General features: G+C 39.7%; 1 long non-coding RNA gene across 1 annotated transcript; it reads right to left on the minus strand.

Annotated features, from left to right (window-relative positions):
• Nucleotides 1-15,058: 15,058 nt before the first annotated feature.
• Nucleotides 15,059-19,519, minus strand: LOC142103834 (uncharacterized). Its single transcript, XR_012679445.1, has 3 exons — nucleotides 19,415-19,519; nucleotides 17,386-17,449; nucleotides 15,059-16,057 (listed from the first exon to the last, which is right to left on the minus strand). It is a non-coding gene; the product is annotated as an uncharacterized LOC142103834 (long non-coding RNA).
• Nucleotides 19,520-20,218: the final 699 nt, after the last annotated feature.

Consider the following 20,218-nt stretch of genomic DNA (forward strand, 5'->3'; position numbering starts at 1 on the left):
GTATTAAAAGGGTAGAATATAACTATATTTATAAATGTTCAACAATCTACCATTTAAAATGAGATATGAGACTTTTGAGTTGTCTTTTTATCTTGAATATGTTATCTGTGATGATTGATGTAATAATTGATATCACATGATGTTATAATGTTTTAAATATTCTATGCAACGTCGTCATTGATAACATTAAGCTCGTCCATTATCATGTGATTTATGAAAAGGTTGTGTCAAGTTACGGTTACTTGTAACGTTAAAAGTCCAACTCTTTTTTTCTTTGTTTTTTTATACCTTGCATGTGTTTATCTTTCATTCAGCGGCTAGATGGTCTTCCATAGAAGACCATAGTGCGTTTGTGTGCTATCTATTTATTTTTTTTGCCAAGCCTGTTCCAGTGGAATTATCATGGGGTCCTTGGGACTGAAGAACAGAAGATTTTTCAAGCCCTTGTGGAATATTTTGGGATCCTTTCGATTGAAGATAAAAAAATGTTTTTCATGGATTTTTGGAATATTATGTGGTCTTTTGGACTAATAATGAGATGTTCTTCATGGACTTTAAGAATATTTTGGGGTCCTTGGGACAGAAGAATAGAAAATGTCTACATGGACTTTTGGAATATAATTTGTTTGGAACATCAACAGGACATTGGGAAAATTTTGGTTTGATTTAGTTAAAAAGCTTTAAGTCCAATAAGGCTTAATATCCTCAAGACCAGAGCTGGAACCACACAAAGAATAAGGCACTAAAGTCCACTAGACCATAATACTATCAAATAAAAAATCAACATATATTATCTCATTTATTGTGAAAAAAAATATGAAAGCAATGAAATATTATTATATTTCTTTAATTTTCATTAAGAAACAACAAAGATACCAATAATTCTCCTTTTAGGAGCAATGAAAATCTAAACATAACAATAGACATATCTCATTTCTGGCAAGAAGAAATTTATATTCTGCTAGTTATGAATGAAAATGATAAATATTAAACACCTTTGGTTATTATAACGTGGCTTCTATGGAAGGGTCCTTTTGATTTTAGTTCACACAAGATTTTCCTTCTTTATTCACATTACTTGTATTACTTTTAATATTTCGCTAACATAAATCTCTGGAATAATGGTTTTTTTGACAACAAATAAGATAATATAAGATGCATTTTAATTTGATAGCCTAATGAACTAGTGGACTGGAGTGAACATTTCTTTGTGTGGCTCCAACTCTGGTCTTGATGATAGAATGTTTATGTATATTGGAAGAGCACCCCCTCGATAGTTGATTTTGGTAATGTAACCCCCAATTCTGATTATGAGGACAATCCCATCCTTGTGCAATTACATTTTCTCTACTGGATTGAAAGCTTACAAGATTGGATCCCATACAGATGAAGACATCAGATGATAAGTATATGGGGTTTCATTATTTTTAAAAATATATGTGGTTATAAGAGGTAGTTGTGGCTTATTTACATTGTAACTTTGTGCGCTCCATGGCTCAGCAAGCTATGTGGTTCTACAAGCACCAGCATGCCCAGACTATTAATGGCAGCATGGACTTGCTGGGACTTGTACTTCCACAATCTAAAATGGTGTTTCAAACTTATTCTTACATTTCACACACTTTATTACCCTACACCCACCGCCCCAGGGGTGTAGGAAGAGCACTAGTGCTTTCAGGGGCCTCACACAATTTGTTTTGCAGACCCGACTCCCTAGGGAATCCAGTCCAGTGCTGAACAGTCTGGGGTTGGTTTGTCATTATGGCAGAGCGACCACTGTCGCGTGTCCCCCTGCTGTAGTACAACGCACCCTGGCTAGTTGGCCTAGTGCTGGATTCTGTGAAATCAGGAGGACGCAATGATTTTTGTTTTCCCCAATTTCACAACAACCAGCAGTAGCCAGGCAGCACTGGGGTTAATAGCATTATGAGGAGGGGATCACATGTGGTTTGTTTTTTTTAATTCACTTTTTGAACACTGTAAATAGCCGACGGGTCATCCGGCTGTAATACCAGTCGACCTGCCGACTAAGTTAAGTATGCCCCAGAGCTAGAGCAAGAGATATGGGCGAAATGGGAGTTGCGTGTGATCGAGTTTGGCACGCTCAGATTGTACATTGACGTCAGCCACACGCCCCTTCCCGGACCAAGACACCCCCTTTCATGTAAGGGGTAGTAACAGCCCTTACCATACATTAGAGCATGGAAAAGGGCTGTTTCACTGGACATATCTGCTGGTTCTGAGCATGCGCAGAGTAGTTTTGCATACAATAAGTTCAAAATCGGCAGATATGTGCCCTAATGGATCAGGCCAATTGGTTTCAGTTTACAGATAGCCTTCATGATGATTTGTAATGTTTTGTTTATCGGTAGGAATAGAATTTGATTTATATTTTTCATACTATCATTATGGAAATAGGGAATATCACTATCCATAGTATCAGTACATTAAGGTTTATAATATCTCTTTTATAATGTCACACTTACCATCAGGTATATTCTCCACATAAAAGTTCATTGGAATGTATAAGCTCTATTATATGTATTAAAGCAATGTATTTCTTAAGCTCAGACAATGTCTGAGTAGACAAGAACAATGTCCAAATATTTAAAGTAAAAGTAAAACAAGAATATCATTGAAATAAAGATTTGCAATGATATTTTAATATTTAGCACAAAAACAAAGGGACAAAAGATGTGTATATGGGGCACTCCAATAGCAGACTTAAAATAATTAGATTTTATTGGTATGCGTTAAAAAGGTAGAATTAGGAGTGAAATAATTAAAAGAAAACATATAGACAAATAGTGATACAAAATATAAAATGCAAACTATGTTGCAAGGGCTACAAAGCTGAAACAACACACTTGTACAACAGCTTTAATAGGCCCAATAAATTGGTACGGTATTTTAATATTTGCATTTCCTAGGTTCCACAAGCTTTGTGTTCTGCAATCTGTCTTCCGGGAACCAGACGAGCAATAAGGAAAGGATCTCCCATATGCTGCTATGACTGTATTCCATGTTCAGAAGGAGAGATATCTAATACATCTGGTAAATATCTTATACACCTTACCTGCCTGCAGCCCTGTGCCCACTGTATAGAGAAGTAGAGATGATCTCTTTATTTAATTTGATTTGATTTAATAATTCACAGTTATGTGATCTTCAAATTTATCAAAAGCCCTAACATTTATTAGAACCAAATGATTAGTTTGCATGAATTGCTCTGCTTATCTTTACAGACAGCTTCTGCAAATTCCCATAATCCTTTGCTACAGTATGTAACAAGCATGAACTTGACTAATATAACATCATAGTTTTAAATCGTTGCTCCACTCCTGAGTTACAATTTTGCATTGCAATACTATAATGTAACTGGCTAAATCAGACTTATTGGTTACTGCTTTGAAAGTAGTATCACTACTGTCATTCTAAAATTCAATTGCCTAGCAAGAAAATCCACACCACCCCCGGACCAGTCCAAGATAGCCACATGGTGCACCTGGGGCGGTCTGTGCAAGAGTAATGATTAAAAGTGTTAAAACATTAAATACATTTGTGGAACTATAACTACCAACAAGTCCTCACAACTACTGACTGCTCGAGTAATCTGCTGCATTTGGAACTACAACCACCAGCATGCGCTACCAGCCAGTGCCCACCATCATACCTAATAAAAAAAAACACATGCACCCATTTATACAAACATCTTTATTAAAATAAAGACACAACAAACCTTAGTTTACCATGTTATTACACAGCTAAATCCAAAAGGAATCTTCTTTATCAAGTAGTTCATAGAGAATCTTCATCCACAACAGATGCAACCGCACCTTATGGCAAAGCCATAACTAGGCATTTTAGTGCCCTGGGCGAGAAACAACACTGGCGCCCCCCCTCCCCCCACACAGATCATTTTTGGTAGGGGCAAAACTAGGCACCTGCGACTATGACACGTCACACTGCCATAGTTACGGCTCGGTTGGTATATCAGCTGTCTAAGGAATCAGGGGTAAGTATTGCTGTCTGTACTACTCTACCTCACTCACCCCTCTTACCACTCACTAAATACACCACCCACCAGATAAAATACATCACCAGATACTACACTATCCCCCACTCACTGAAATAACCCTTGTTCACCAGCACTCCCTGTTACCACACCTTACCCACTAATATGCTCCCACCCACTCCTTGGCACCATCCCTCACCCACTAAAATACCCTTCACTCACCACCACTTCTTAGTAGGGATGTGCACCGGCGACTTTTGAGGTCTCGTGTTTTGTGTTTTGGATCCGGATTTTCATTATTTTTGGGGTTCGGATTTGTCTCGCAAAACACTTGACGAAAGGTCTCGGTTCGGATTTAAGGTTTTGGATTCGGATTTTTTTTGAAAAAAACATAAAAAGTTTAAAAATCAAGTTTTTGGGCTTATTTTCACTCCTACGCTATTATTAACCTCAATAACATTCAATAACAAGCATTTCCACTAATTTACAGTGTATTCTGAACACCTCAAAATATAGTTATTAGTCCAAAATGTTGCAACGAGGTATCTTTCTGGACTGCGTAGAAGAGTGGGTCACCACAATATATATAATAAGAAAACCACCATCTTGTATGATTCGCAGCAATAAATGTACCTGGACTGCGTAGAGGAGTGGGTCACCACAATATATATAATAAGAAAACCATCAACTTGTATGATGCGCACCAATAAATGTACCTGGACTGCGTAGAGGAGTGGGTCACCACAATATATATTAAAAACCCTGAACTTGTATGATTCGCACCAATAAATGTATCTGGACTGCGTAGAGGAGTGGGTCACCACAATATATATAACAAGAAAACCATCAACTTGTATGATTCGCACCAATAAATGTACCTGGACTGCGTAGAGGAGTGGGTCACCACAATATATATTAAAAACCCTGAACTTGTATGATTCGCACCAATAAATGTACTTGGACTGCGTAGAGGAGTGGGTCACCACAATATATATTAAAAACCCTGAACTTGTATGATTCGCACCAATAAATGTACCTGGACTGCGTAGAGGAGTGGGTCACCACAATATATATAACAAGAAAACCATCAACTTGTATGATTCGCAGCAATAAATGTACCTGGACTGCGTAGAGGAGTGGGTCACCACAATATATATTAAAAACCCTGAACTTGTATGATTCGCACCAATAAATGTACCTGGACTGCGTAGAGGAGTGGGTCACCACAATATTATTAAAAAACCCTACATAGGTCTGAATTCCACCCAAAAAGTTTATGGACTGCGTAGTGTAGTGTTCCCCACAATATTATTTAAAATTTTTGCAGCAACAGTCAACGTTGTTTAATATCTGATACACCTCTATCTGGACTGCATAGTGGAGTGGCCCCGGTACCCAATTTGGTACCGGGGCCACAATACCTCCTCCAAACATGGTACAGACCATTCGTCATTGAGATCCCATCAAGTATGTTAAAGACAGACAGGGTCGAAGTGTTATTGGTTGACTTTGTAAACCAAAAAACTGTCCCTGTTGCACATAGTCGTGCAATGAAGACTGACTTTTTCATTTAAAGGCACCATCTTTCAAGTGTAGTGTTTGTAAGTCTAAGTCATATTATACTTTTGGTAAAATTGGTTTATTTTGTTCCTCTTTATGGTAACTACTAATAGAATTAAAGTATTAAATAGAAGCGGCAGTTCCTCTTTATGGGAATTAGTAATAGAATTAAAGTATTAAATAGAATTAAAGTATTAAATAGAGTGGTATAGAGTTGTAGTGTGGTATAGATAGAGTGGTCCCCACAATATAATAATAAAACCCTCAACTGGTCTGAATTCCACCAAACAAGTATCTGGACTGCGTAGTGGGGTGGCCCCGGTACCCAATTTGATACCGGGGCCACAATAAAATAAATACACCCTCAACTGGTCTGAATTCCACCAAACAAGTATCTGGACTGCGTAGTGGGGTGGCCCCGGTACCCAATTTGATACCGGGGCCACAATAAAATAAATACACCCTCAACTGGTCTGAATTCCACCAAACAAGTATCTGGACTGCGTAGTGGGGTGGCCCCGGTACCCAATTTGATACCGGGGCCACAATAAAATAAATACACCCTCAACTGGTCTGAATTCCACCAAACAAGTATCTGGACTGCGTAGTGGGGTGGCCCCGGTACCCAATTTGATACCGGGGCCACAATAAAATAAATACACCCTCAACTGGTCTGAATTCCACCAAACAAGTATCTGGACTGCGTAGTGGGGTGGCCCCGGTACCCAATTTGATACCGGGGCCACAATACCTCCTCCAATTTCCAAGTGTAGTGTTTATAACATCTTAACACTACACTAATTCTAGCACGTCAAAACCTCTTGTTTTAAATAATGACAGGGCATTTAACTTTTGATTTAATTTATTGAATTTGTTGGCATTTTCTTTTACTTTTTGAACATGGCAAACGACTGTTGAATGGTCACATAATGCCAAAAAAAAAGTTGCAAGATGGAATTGTCCTTGGGCCCTCCCACCCACCCTTATGTTGTTGAAATAGGACATGCACACTTTAACAAACCAATCATTTCAGCGACAGGGCCTACCAAACAACTGTGGCTGAAATGATTGGTTTGTTTGGGCCCCCACACCAATAAAACAATTCATCTCTCCCTGTACAAACTAAACAGGCTCTACTGAGGAAAGATGTCGTCCTCATCCTCAACCTCTGATTCCTCTCTCCCTACAGTGTGTACTTCCTCCTCCTCACACATTATCAATTCGTCCCCGCTGGACTCCACAACCACAGTCCCTCTGTACTGTCCGGAGGGCAGTGCTCTACTTCATTGAGGAATTGATTATTCATTTTTATAAACATCATTTTTTCTACGTTGTGAGGAAGCAACCTCCTTCGCCGCTCACTGACCAGGTTCCCCGCTGCACTAAAAACTCTTTCCGAGTACACACTGGAGGGGGGACAACTCAGTTAAAAAATAGAGCCAGTTTGTACAGGGGCTTCCAAACTGCCTTTTGGAGTTCTACCACGTCACTACCTCTAGTTAGTTTAGATTGCAAGGCTTGTAAATATAAATACTTTGAAGATAAAAAAAGCAGGCTGCACAGACTGTTGAGCTAGAAAGTGAAATTAAATGGACCACGTTACTTTGGTGGCTATCTATGCCCCCCCCCCCCCGCCCTACACTTGTAGTTGAATATAAATAAAGCAGCCTGCATAGACTGTAGAACTAGAAATTCAAATATACAAAGAAATGGACAAAGGCAGTTTGGTATCTGTCTGCATCAGATCCCCTCTCCACTAGGAGTAAAACAGGAAACTGTTCAGCCGTTATATAATCTAGAATATAAATAGAAATTGAGAAAGGCAATTTGGTATCTGTCTGCATCATAATCATCAACATCCTCCTCAGCGCCAGCTACATCAATATCCTCCTCCCAGTGTACAACATTCACACCTTCATTAGCCAAATCTGTAACTGGACTGTGAGTGATCCTTCCAGCATATGCATAACCAACAACACCCTTTGACTCGCCTTGGGGATTTGTGATGTCATCTGTTTAGAAGGCAGAGTTCTTTGCTGTTTTGTTGTTGTTGCTGACAGCATAACTCTCTTAAATTTTTTGTATGGGGGGGGTGGGCTTAGATCCTTAGGTGAAGCTGGACCACTAGTCATGAACATGGGCCAGGGCCTAAGCCGTTCCTTGCCACTACGTGTCGTAAATGGCATATTGCCAACTTTACGTTTCTCCTCAGATGATTTTAAGTTTCTCTTTTTGCTATTTTTTGAGAACTTGGGCTTTTTGGATTTTAGATGCCCTGTACTAGGAGATTGGGCATCGGGCTTGCCAGACGACGTTGATGGCATTTCATCGTCTATGTCATGACTAGTGGCAGCAGCTTCATCATTAGGAGGAAGTGGGTCTTGATCTTTCCCTACTTTATCCTCCAAATTTTTGTTTTCCATTATATGTAGCACAAGAGAGCGTACCCCTAAGCCACACACACTCGGCAAAGCCTTTAAAAATTATATGCGGCACAGGAGAGTAGCACTGGACTTATACTGCTGAATCAGTGAACTTTGTAATAGCAGTACCACTGGACTTTTACTGCTGAATGTGTGAACTTGGTAATATTGCAGTACCAATGGGCTTATATACTGCTGGATTGGCTTGGCAAATTTGGTTATAATTATTATTTTTTTTAATTTTTAATTTTTATTTTTTTTATAACTTTTTTTTTATTTTTTAAAAACTTGGGAATAATGGGGAAATAACTATGCCCTTAGAAGCACAGAGCACAGGACACAGCACCACTGGACTGAACAGGACCCAGCAGCACTACTGAACTCAGCAGGACAGAGCACAGGACACAGCACCACTGGAATGATACTGCAGAATGTGTGAACTTTGTAATATTGCAGAACCACTGGACTTTTACTGCTGAATGTGTGAACTTTGTAATATTGCAGTACCAATGGACTTATACTGCTGGATTGGTTTTGCAAATTTGGTTATAATTATATATTTTTTTTTATTTATTTTTTTAAAAACTTGGGAATAATGGGGAAATAACTATGCCCTTAGAAGCACAGAGCACAGGACACAGCACCACTGGACTGAACAGGACACGGCACAGGACCCAGCAGCACTACGGAACTCAGCAGGACAGAGCACAGGACACAGCACCACTGGACTGATACTGCAGAATGTGTGAACTTTGTAATATTGCAGTAACACTGGACTTTAACTGCTGAATGTGTGAACTTGGTAATATTGCAGTACCAATGGGCTTATACTGCAGGATTGGTTGTGCAAATTTTGTGGTAATTAAAAAAAATTAAATTAGTTTTTGGTATTTTTTTAAATAACTTTTTTTAATTTTTTTAAACACAGGGGAATATTGGGGAAATAACTATGCCCTTAGAAGCACAGAGCACAGGACACAGCACCACTGGACTGAACAGGACACAGCACAGGACCCAGCAGCACCACTGACCTCAGAAGGACAGAGCACAGCACACAGCACCACTGGACTGATACTGCAGAACACAGCACAGCACAGCACAGCACAGAACTAAACAACACAGCACAGAACTAAACAGCACAGCACGAGATCTACCAGGACAGAGGACCACCTAACACACCCTCCCTCTACCCTGATCAATGCCCGAGTGAAGATGGCGGCGACTAGCGGGGAATTTATAGGATCCGAGTATCGCGAGATCCGACAACGGGATTATGAGTCAGAGCCTCAGTTTCAGATTTGAATTTGGCGCCAATACCCGGATCTGTCTCGGATCCGACTCGGATCGGCAACGTTCGGGTGGGCTCGGATTTCAGAAATCCGAGTGCGCTCATCTCTACTTCTTAGCACCATACCTCACCCACTACCACTCCTTGACACCATATATCACCCACTGAAATACCCTCTCCATAATGTGACTAATAATGAAAACAGCAAAAAAAAAGTCTGTAACATTTTTATTTATTAAATAAACTAAATTGTCCAAACTCTCAATAGCATTCTCTGCTATTCATTCCTCAAGAGTATTTTTTGTGATCGCTGCCTTGTTAGGTGGAAATGGTCATGGAAATATTCATTGGGTAAAACGTAACTACATTTTTTACTATATGCAGCGGTGCGACAGTGCAAGTGAAACCGGAGAGCGGACTCCAGATCAACCACCAGCTGTATCAGACACCACCACACCAGTACAATATGGTGGCTGGTCCAGACGAGACCAGTATGAATAAATCTCCATAGCAAGGCCTGGCCCCTAGTAACCAGGACCATTGAATTTCAAAGAAAATGAATCCCACACTGGAGCTGGCATGTCATCCCAACCTTGTACCCTGGATGGTGGCACATATCACGTTGCCAGGGAGCAAAGATATATATATATATATATATATATATATATATATAATTTATGCGCATAGATATAGGCAGCGCTCTAAAGACCAATCAAGCAATTATAATCATTACAAACAATTCATCCAATACAGAGGACAGAACCAGAAGCTGCACATATGTATCAAATCAATAAAATATTGTATTTAATAAATACATATAAAAATTAGGTAAAAAACAAAACACAAGAGTACCACTTATACAAAAATAAACATAATACCAAAAAACATGAATTTGGAGCTCTAACTATACCCCCGACATAAAATATACATGAACAGAATGCATACATACATACATACATACATACATACATACATACATACATACATACATCTATACTCATGATGTAAAAACTTCAATTGATTTAATAGTTTGGAGTATTATTATATATTAAGTTCAGTTATAGAACAGACTGTGCCCATGTTTTCAGCTCTAACTCTGTTCCTCCTGCACGCTCTCAGTGTACAGTGTACACCTCCCTGCCAGTAACGCGGATCCTGTTGCATAGCTGAGTTGCAGACTACAGGAAGTGATTGTATTACTTCCTGTATTGCGGTCTGAAATCAGGCGCTGCTTCTATATCTATATGGTACCAATAGAGTAAAGACTAAATTATGTCAAAGAAATATCCAATATAGCTGCGCCAATAGGCACTATATAGATCCAGATCGCAGACCACACTGCATTATATTTAGGGACTTTTTCTCACATCACCCCCTGCGCACCAGCTTTTTTAATGTCATCTTCCCTGTGCTCAAGTTTTTTTCCACAAATGCCACCACCAAATGCACCAGCTTTATTCTCACGTCTCCCCCTGTGCACCAACTCTTCTCAAACATGTTACCACCTGCACAATAAATTTACTTACTACACACTTAACCCACAGCACACCAACTATTTTCACGTTACCTGTTGCACACCTGATTTTCTCACACAAGTCAATCATACGCACCAGCTTTTCTTTCACATCATCACCCTTATTCCTTTACCATGTCACCCCCTGCAATCCTGCTATTCTCACATATTATCCCCTCTGCACACCAGATTTTTTTTCTCACATGCCACCCCCTGTACACCAGCTTTTCTCATGCATGCACCTAGGCCACCAGATTTTTTCATATATCCATCCCCATGTGCACCAGATACACTGGAGATGGTAGTAGCAGTTCTGGAGCAGCAATAGTTCAACACAGCAGGAGACTGAGAGCAAACTGAAGTAGCAGAGGTAACTCGTAGTAACAGCTGATGAGTCACAAGTGTAGTAGCGGCTCTGAGTGGTAGCGATAAGAGAACTGAAGCTGTCGCGATGAAGTACACTGGAGATGGTAGTATAGGTACTGGAACAGCGATGGTTCAGCACAGGCCACGAACAGAGAGCAGGCTGGAATAACGGAGGCAACTCGGAACAACAGCTGATGAGTCACATGCCACCCCCTGTACACCAGCTTTTCTCATGCATGCACCTAGGCCACCAGATTTTTTCATATATCCATCCCCATGTGCAACAGATACACTGGAGATGGTAGTAGCAGTGCTGGAGCAGCAATAGTTCAACACAGCAGGAGACTGAGAGCAAACTGAAGTAGCAGAGGTAACTCGTAGTAACAGCTGATGAGTCACAAGTGTAGTAGCGGCTCTGAGTGGTAGCGATGAGAGAACTGAAGCTGTCGCGATGAAGTACACTGGAGATGGTAGTATAGGTACTGGAGCAGCGAAGGTTCAGCATAGGCCATGAACAGAGAGCAGGCTGTAATAGCAGAGAACCACAAGGAGAACAGGAACCAGAAACACAGGCTACAGGTAGTGAGCTTGAAGAACAGGCATCAGACAGGTGAATCCAGGAGGTTTTAATAGTACTCCTGGAATGCTCAGCCAATGATAAGAGGAGGGAGGTCCAGAAGTGCAATAGACTTGCACCTGTGCAGAACTGAATGTAACTGAATGAATGAATGAATGAATGAAGTTTGTCTGATGCTAGAACATGGCAGTTTCCAGATGAATGAAATGCGGGTAACGCAACAGGTACTATTTGCGGGACCGAAGCGTTACAAGGTGGCTGCTGTAGGTGAAGACCTCTTCCACTAGTTCTACAAGTTTATGAAGCACTGGTGGCCATAAAACACAGATGAGTTTACCTTCTAAGGAGTCCTCATCATACTGGCAAGCGATTAGATTTGGAGATGTTTGATATTAATATATTTTGTTTTCAAACATATTGAAGCTGTAAAATAAAAAGTTGACATTCACTTGTTATGAACATATTTTCAAATATGTGACACTCACCAGTCTTAGGTTGGGACAGAGGCCTGTCCGTGTCCTGCATAATGATCTCTTTAATAATTTCTTGCAGGATTAGTTGTTTAAATTCCTCCTCATAGGTTATGACCAGTGCAGGCCGACCGCCAGTCCCAGCAGCTACTCTCCTCTCTGAAGATATTCTCACTTTGACATGATGTCAGTTATGCATATTCAGCAATAATCGATTATTGTTTTGATATGCCCAACCACATTAACAGCAGCACAGACTGATGACCACAGCTACTTTTAATGTGAAAATGCTGTTTTGACAGTGGGAGTGCCAAAAAAAACCGCTTATACACTGGGATGATGTTATGGACAAGGACACAATTTTCATAAAAAACTGAAGTGCAATTTTCACCCAAATTTTGTCTTCCCAAAAGCTGCAGAAGACCCTGCCTCTTCATGAAGCTCCTGCTCCTCCTCATTTACATGCTCCTCTCTAACCTTCTCCTCACTGTCCCTAGACTCATCATCTCTCCGACCTCTCATTATTATAACCAGCAAACAAACACAGGGATAAGACATAAAAAAGATTTTAAGAAACCAACCCACAAACGCAATACAGGCTCTAAATACATAGACTATGACACAAACAAGGGCAGATAAGCAAAAGTAACAACAATGTACAGAATTTATGACTCACAAAACGCTTTTACCAACAATCACTACTCTTCTGCTCCATTAACTACTCTCTTTATTACTCTTCAAAACCTCAAATAAGGAAGTAGACTTATTTATATTATTGGTAAGGTCAAAATCGAGCGAGTTTTCGATTTCAAACTTTCAACCAATCAGAAATGATTTTTGATTTGAAAATCACAATGTGAGCACTAAATTCTGGTGGTTTGAGTCTTTTCTTCTTATCGCTAATTGGCACCTAAAATCTCCAGTGATCTCGAACGATTTGCAGCGATTTCAAATCACTGGGCAAATTGCAGCTTGATAAATTTATCAACTAGCCCTAAAAGACCTTGTACACAGAGTTCCACTTTCCCCAACAAATAGAAGAAAGTGAATTTCGCAAAACAGGAAGTGGAAAAAGAGTTTTCAACTGTCAATTAGTTCAAGTTTGTCATTTTTTTCACCCAGAAAATTGGCATGTAGCACAAAGAGGTGGCTCTCCATTGGCAAGTCAAAATGTCACCAAAACTTACAATATTTTAAAAGTGCTATTTTAACTGCACCAAAGAAATGCGCTGAGCAATCAGAGAGCGTGAATATAGAAGCAGATGAGTAAGAGAAGGGTATATGCCAAACCCTATAGATATGATCCAATAAATAAAACAAAATTCTTACAGAGCTAAAATTAATATATACAAGAGGAACTGCTTTCTGAACAAAATCGATTATTAGTATAAAACAAAAAGAGGATAAACAATCATTTAATATATAAATAAAAACAAAAATGCAATAACATGTGAATGGTTAATAATCACAAGAGACCGGTCTCATATTAGTAGTTTCATCAATAGAAACATGTAATATCTTAAATTTCCAACCTCAATAGGTATAGGGAGATAAAATGGGTATAAAGTCTCTTCCCTAAAATATTTTTGAATAAAAGGGGAGTTCAAAATCTTCGATACAAAATATGATCTTAATATGGACATCAGATGCTATGTGGGGTAAATGAGAAGCAGCCTATAATAATGTCACACAATTGATAGTCTCATGACAAGGTAGATTAATGGACGTGTCTGAATGAAATACATATAATAAAAAGAAAACGGATCTTGATAAGCTGTTGTAGACGGTGAAATAATGGACCTTGTGTCTAGATAGATATTGCTCCATTAAAGGTCCGTGCACCTTGTGTCGGGGTTGGTGCGGCTCCACTTGATATTCGTAAGATGGAGTAATGGAGTTTTAGGCTGGTAAGTCTCCGCCACTGCACTGGGGCTCCATGGTATATATTATAAGCCTCGATGTTTGACCACTGGCAGTGACGTGTCTGTTTGTTCAAAAAAGGTGAATCTGACTTCAATATTCGTGTGAGAGACAGAGGCGCTGGAGCCCCGGGTCAGTGTAAATCCGCCCTAACACAGATACTCAGTATAATATACTGATAGATGGTGTGATATATGTGCTGGTGACTAAATAGAAACTAGTCCAAAAATAGGCTACTGCAGATAGCCTAAATAGAGCTCTACAGAGAAATTCCTCGGTAGTCTTGATAATCTTAGGAATCTTCAGCATAGGTTGGAAAACAATCTCCTCTCACTGTAAACGACTGACGCGTTTCGATCAGCTCAGCTGAACTTATTCAAAGACCGAATGTGTCTAGGTCATGTTGTAGGTAATTTATAGATTGATTGATTAGGTCCTAATTGGTTACAGCTGTATGAAATCCAATTAGACTAGCTGAATCCTCTAGTGTCTCAGCAACAACAAAGACCAAAGATCATGAGAGGTATATATATGTATATAAAGGCCACTCATATGTATAAAAAATAATATCTATAAACGTAATTAGAACAAACTCGATGTAATATCTGAGGGGAACCAAAGGTAAAGTTGCCAAGGAAAGCCAATCTAACGATTGTAAACATTCACAGCCAAAATACCTCTTAATTTATTCTTAGATCTTATATGATTGCAATTAAGATCTCATCTCAGTTCTGAAGCTTCTAAAACACAGGCTTGTGATTTCCAAAAAAAATGAAAAAAGATAAAGTAAAACACATTCCCCTGCAATATATTAAAAAGTTTCAATCAGCCCAAAAATATAATTGTGGTACAGTTACCAAAAACTAAAAAAAACAAATACAAACCAAAAAAAAACTGTTGCTTAATACTTTCTTTAATAACGGATTTACACACTTGGAAGACTTATTGATGCAAAGAGCCAGTTTTTTTTAAGACCAATCAATCATTTGTAATAGAAGTAAATGGGGCAATATGGCAATATTATGTGTTAAAATAACATTAGTTTGCACAATTCATTTTTTTAGACAGCGAAAACTGCCAGAAATGTCCTGATGATGAATGGACCAATGAGGAGAAAGATAAGTGTATTCCTAGAATGGAAGAATTTCTATCATACAAGAGGGACACAATTGCTACAGTTTTTTCTTCAATATCTGGACTATATGTTATCTTAACTGTCTATATAATCAGATTATTTGTTTTATTTCGGGACACTCCTATAGTAAAAGCTAATAATAGAAACCTTAGCTTCATTCTTCTCCTCTCCCTCATGATGAGTTTTCTCTGTATCTATCTGTTCATCGGTCGCCCAGTGGATATCACCTGCATGCTACAGCAAGTTTCGTTTGGAATTATATTCACTGTGGCTGTGTCTTCTATCCTGGCGAAAACTATCATGGTTTACATAGCTTTCAAAGCCACCAGACCTGGAAGTTCCTGGAGGAAATGGCTTGGAGTTAAATTGCCGATTTATGTAATGTTGACCTGCTCATCTGTTCAATTTCTCACCAGTGCTATTTGGTTGTCAGTTTCTCCTCCTTTTCAGGAGTATGACAGGGATTCTTACCCTGGAATAATCATCATTCAGTGTAATGAGGGTTCTGTCTTTGCCTTTTATTTCATGTTGGGTTACATGGGGTTCCTGGCAGCTGTGAGTTTTGGTCTAGCTTTCATGGTGAGGACATTACCTGACATCTTTAATGAAGCCAAATACATCACGTTCAGCATGTTGGTGTTCTGCAGTGTTTGGGTCTGTGCCATACCTGCCTATCTCAGCAGTAAGGGGAAACACATGGTCACTGTAGAAATTTTTGCTATATTGGCTTCAGGTATTGGAATATTGAGCTGCATATTTTTTCCTAAATGCTACAACATTCTACTGAGACCTGAAATGAACAATAAAAGACATTTGTTAGAGAAAAGTTATTCATAAAAAATATTTTTCAATGAAAATTAAATCACTGCTTTATAGTATTGTAATGATAACATATAACTGTTTTTAGCAACATAAAGAAAAACTTATCCTTATATAACTTTTGTATTTGCATGTTATTAAATTAACATGAAGTGCTAAATGGAATGAAGTGTCCTTCAGTTTTGTATAGGGGTATTACTGGTGGACATTTTCTGTGGGCTCCCAGGAAATGTTCACAGATGTCGAATTTTACAGTGATTCTAAAATTATAATCCAATCGATTTTGAATAGGGGTTATAAAACTGAGGTATTATATAAGTTTATATAAGAACTTGTTTGAATTAGGACGATGCAAGAGACCAAATGTTAAGTCTGATCCTGATACATATAGATTCATCACAACATAAGAACTACTTTGGTAGAGTTGCTACATTTTTCATTAACATATCCTATCTCGTCTCTCCTCCTCTTCTACAACTTGTGTTCTTGATCCTGTCCCCTCCAAGTTTATCCACTGCCTCTTTTCCAATGCTTCTTGTCCCCTTGCTCACCTCTTTAACCTCTCTCTCTTTCCACTGGTGTCTTCCCCTCAGCCTTCAAGCATGCACTCATCTCTCCTATTCTCAAGAAACCTTCCCTTGACCCATCCTCTCTCTCCAACTATCGCCCCACATCTCTGCTTCCTATTGCTTCTAAAATTCTCAAACGACTTGTCTTCAATTGTCTGACCCACTTTCTCTCTTCCCACTCTCTTTTTCACCCTCTCCAGTCTGGCTTATATCCACTTCAATCTACTTACTCTCAGCTAAGTCCTATGGTCACTTCTCCCTTCTCGTAGTCGTCGACGTCTCTGCTGCTTTTTACATCTTTGACAATTCTCTTCTCCTCACCACCCGTCACACTATAGGTTTTCGCGAAACAGCTCTCTCCTACCCCTCCCCCCATCCTTCACCTTTCTATTGGAGTCCCACAAGGCTCTGTGCTTGACCCTCTGCTCTTCTCTCTCTACACCACCTCTGTTGGTGAACCCATTCATTCATTTGGCATCCAATACCACCTCTATGCAGATGACACACAAATCTATCTTTCCTCCCCTGACCTCTCTTCTGCCTTCTTCACCCAGGTATCTAGCTGTCTCTGTGCTTTAACTACCTGGATGTCACAGCCAGGGCCTGATTAAGGGTTCTGGCCGCTCTAGGCTAATACACCCGTAGCGCCCCCCCCCCCCTCCCCCTTCAAACCAATAACGGAAAAATCAGGAGTATTCTCCAGCAAACAAATTTAGACAGATTCTCTTACCTGTTCTTGCTGTTCTTTCTTGCAGCTTTGTTGTCATTTAGCTGCCTTCTGCAAAGTTGGGGTCCTGTTTTGAAATTGTGCAAACATTACAAACCCTCAATGATTAGGCTATTTAGAGAGCATCCTCGTGAAACTTGAAACAGAATAAACTCTGACAAGTGGGGACATACATTTAGAATTAGTAAATCCCTGTATGGGCGTGCTGGTGCTCTTGCAGTTCTACAAAGGGGAGAATAGAGACAAGTGACCTAATAACTGTTCTATACAAGCGATTCAGTTTTCCAGCTTTTTCGCTGATACAGGAATGTTACTGCAGCCTATTAAGGGACTTTCTAATCCTAAAACTCTATGGCCTCTCAAAGAAGCTACTTTGATGAATCCAAATCTATCCCAATGGTGGCACACAGTTAGAGGTCTTTCTTGCACAGCTTGCACATTGCACTCTATCCCCTTCAAAACACACGCTGTCCCCTTCAAAATGCACAGTGTCCCCCATTCTGCACACACTGTCCCCTTCACACTCTTTCTCCCTTAGAACACACTAATCATATAAAGACAAAATGTCACATTCAGCTTAAATGACCTTATACTTTTATAGTACTTTATTAGGAATAACATTCAAAACCTGACCTTCTTTGTAATCAGGGTTATTCTATTTAAGGGGTATTAAGAGGGTTCCAGTAAGATGAGAGACAATGGGAAAAGTACACGATTTCAAGTGAGTTGCTTAAAAAAAAAACTAGATTAAAAAACATAAATAAAATAGTAACCTCAGTCTTAAAGTGTTCCTGTCATACATTATATGACAGGCACAATAACTGCTCTAATAGACAATTATAATTGTCTATTAGAGCTGTTACTTTTTAAAATTATTTGGGTATTGCAACCTGGAGAATTTTTCAAATAAATTGCACTGTGCTGGTTTTTCTGAGAAACTTATTAGACTCGTCACATGTCTGTCCACTCAGGTTCTATCTGACCAGCCCAATTTAGATTCAAAGTTCTAAATAATTCATGCCAGAGCAATCATTCATTACACAGGACCAAGTATGTGACTATGTGGTTTTAGTAGTAAGATAATGAGATGTAAAGATTGAAAGCAAAATTCTGCAATGAGTTTAACCTTTAAATACTTTATCATTATGCTCACATAAACCTGCCATTAATTTAGCCCAATTCCAGAATCTGGGGGTAAATGTATCATAGTCCGTTTTTTGCATCCCGGGCGAGATCAGCGAGATGACAGCTAAAATTTAAAGCGGCGCTGCCTTGTAAAGGCAAGTTTCCCTTTACAAGGCAGCGCCTCTTTAAATTTTAGCTGTCGTCTCGCCGATCTCGCGCGGGATGCAAAAACCGGACTATGATACATTTACCCCCTGGAGTTTGCACCTGCTCCAAGCATTATCCTAAAACCTAATATAATCAAAGCATAAATCCTAACCCTTTACATTATATATGTATAAATTATAATTACATATTTATATATGTATAAACTGTAAATATATAAACATATATATGTATATGTTATAAATGGGTTAATAGTGTGACAAAAAATCAATTACTCTGAAATGCATGAAAAAGGTTCAAATTTGGGGCATTGCACACGATTTGGTGCAACACTCTAAGTTTCAATGTAATGTTCTTTGGAAAAGTCTAAATAATGAGTCAGCTAAAGAGTTATCCACCAGAGCTAGGAAGCTACACAGTGACAATGCCACCCACCCCTGTGATGTTATATCAGTTTGAAGCTGGGAACCTCTGGGATGTGACAGATGTAATTGGTTAATATCAGCACAGAGAGGTAACTTGCCTGCAAGCAAAGTATATATATATATATATATTATTTATCTGGACACTCAACCAAACAAATCCTTCCTCTTCCTGGACTTATTGCACACACACATCCACACATCGTTAGACTATGGTAGCTGTGACCTAGCAGTGTCTGGATCACAGCACAGCCCTTCCTATCTCTGGCAAGTGAGGTCCGTGGCAGACAAACTCAGATGTATAGTGATAATCTCAGTACCGTTTGAAGACAGAGGGAACGAGCTCTCATGCTGAAGATAAGCTGATTAAGCCAGACATGCCCACTCCGAGCAGCTTCACTTTCTCCCTGCACTGCAATCTGCACGCTACAAGTAAGTGCTGTGCCAGTGATGAGGGAGGAGGGAGGAGAGGGGAGAGTGGAAGGAGGAGAGGGGAGGAGGGAGCGACAGTGTCTAGGAGAGGGGAGGGGCACCTCCGGGTTAACATAATCAATAATAATTAAAAAAAAAAGTTTATTTTTTTTAACTACTGTTGGCGTTGCGCCCCCCCCAGGTCCCGGCGCCCCAGGCTGCAGCCTGATCAGCCTATTGGTTGATCAGGCCCTGGTCACAGCACTTTCTGAAACTCAACATCTCCATATCCGAGCTCATCATCTTTCCTCCTACCAATGTTGCTATCCCTCCTTATATCTACCTCTTGGTTGACAGCATCACTTTTTCTCCTGTCACCCAAGCCCATTGCCTTGGAGTCACCCTTGATTCAGCCCTCAGTTTTACCCCTCATATCCAGTCCCTCACCAAATCCTGCTACTTCTGCCTCTGTAACATTACGAAAATTCGTCCCTTCTTCTCTCTGGAAGCAAACAAAATCCTGGTCCATTCACTCATCATTTCTCATCTCGACTATTGCAACCTCCTGCTCACTGGCCTTGCTCGCTCTAGTACTTCTGAACTTCAGTTCATACAGAATCTGCAGGTAGGCTCATCTTCTTCCACCATGCCTCTACCGATTTCTCCCCTACATAAATCCATACTTGCCAACTTTTCCTCGTTGGCTTCAGGGA

The sequence above is a fragment of the Mixophyes fleayi genome, chromosome 1 (genome assembly GCF_038048845.1).
Source record: "Mixophyes fleayi isolate aMixFle1 chromosome 1, aMixFle1.hap1, whole genome shotgun sequence".
NCBI classification, from domain to species: domain Eukaryota; kingdom Metazoa; phylum Chordata; class Amphibia; order Anura; family Limnodynastidae; genus Mixophyes; species Mixophyes fleayi.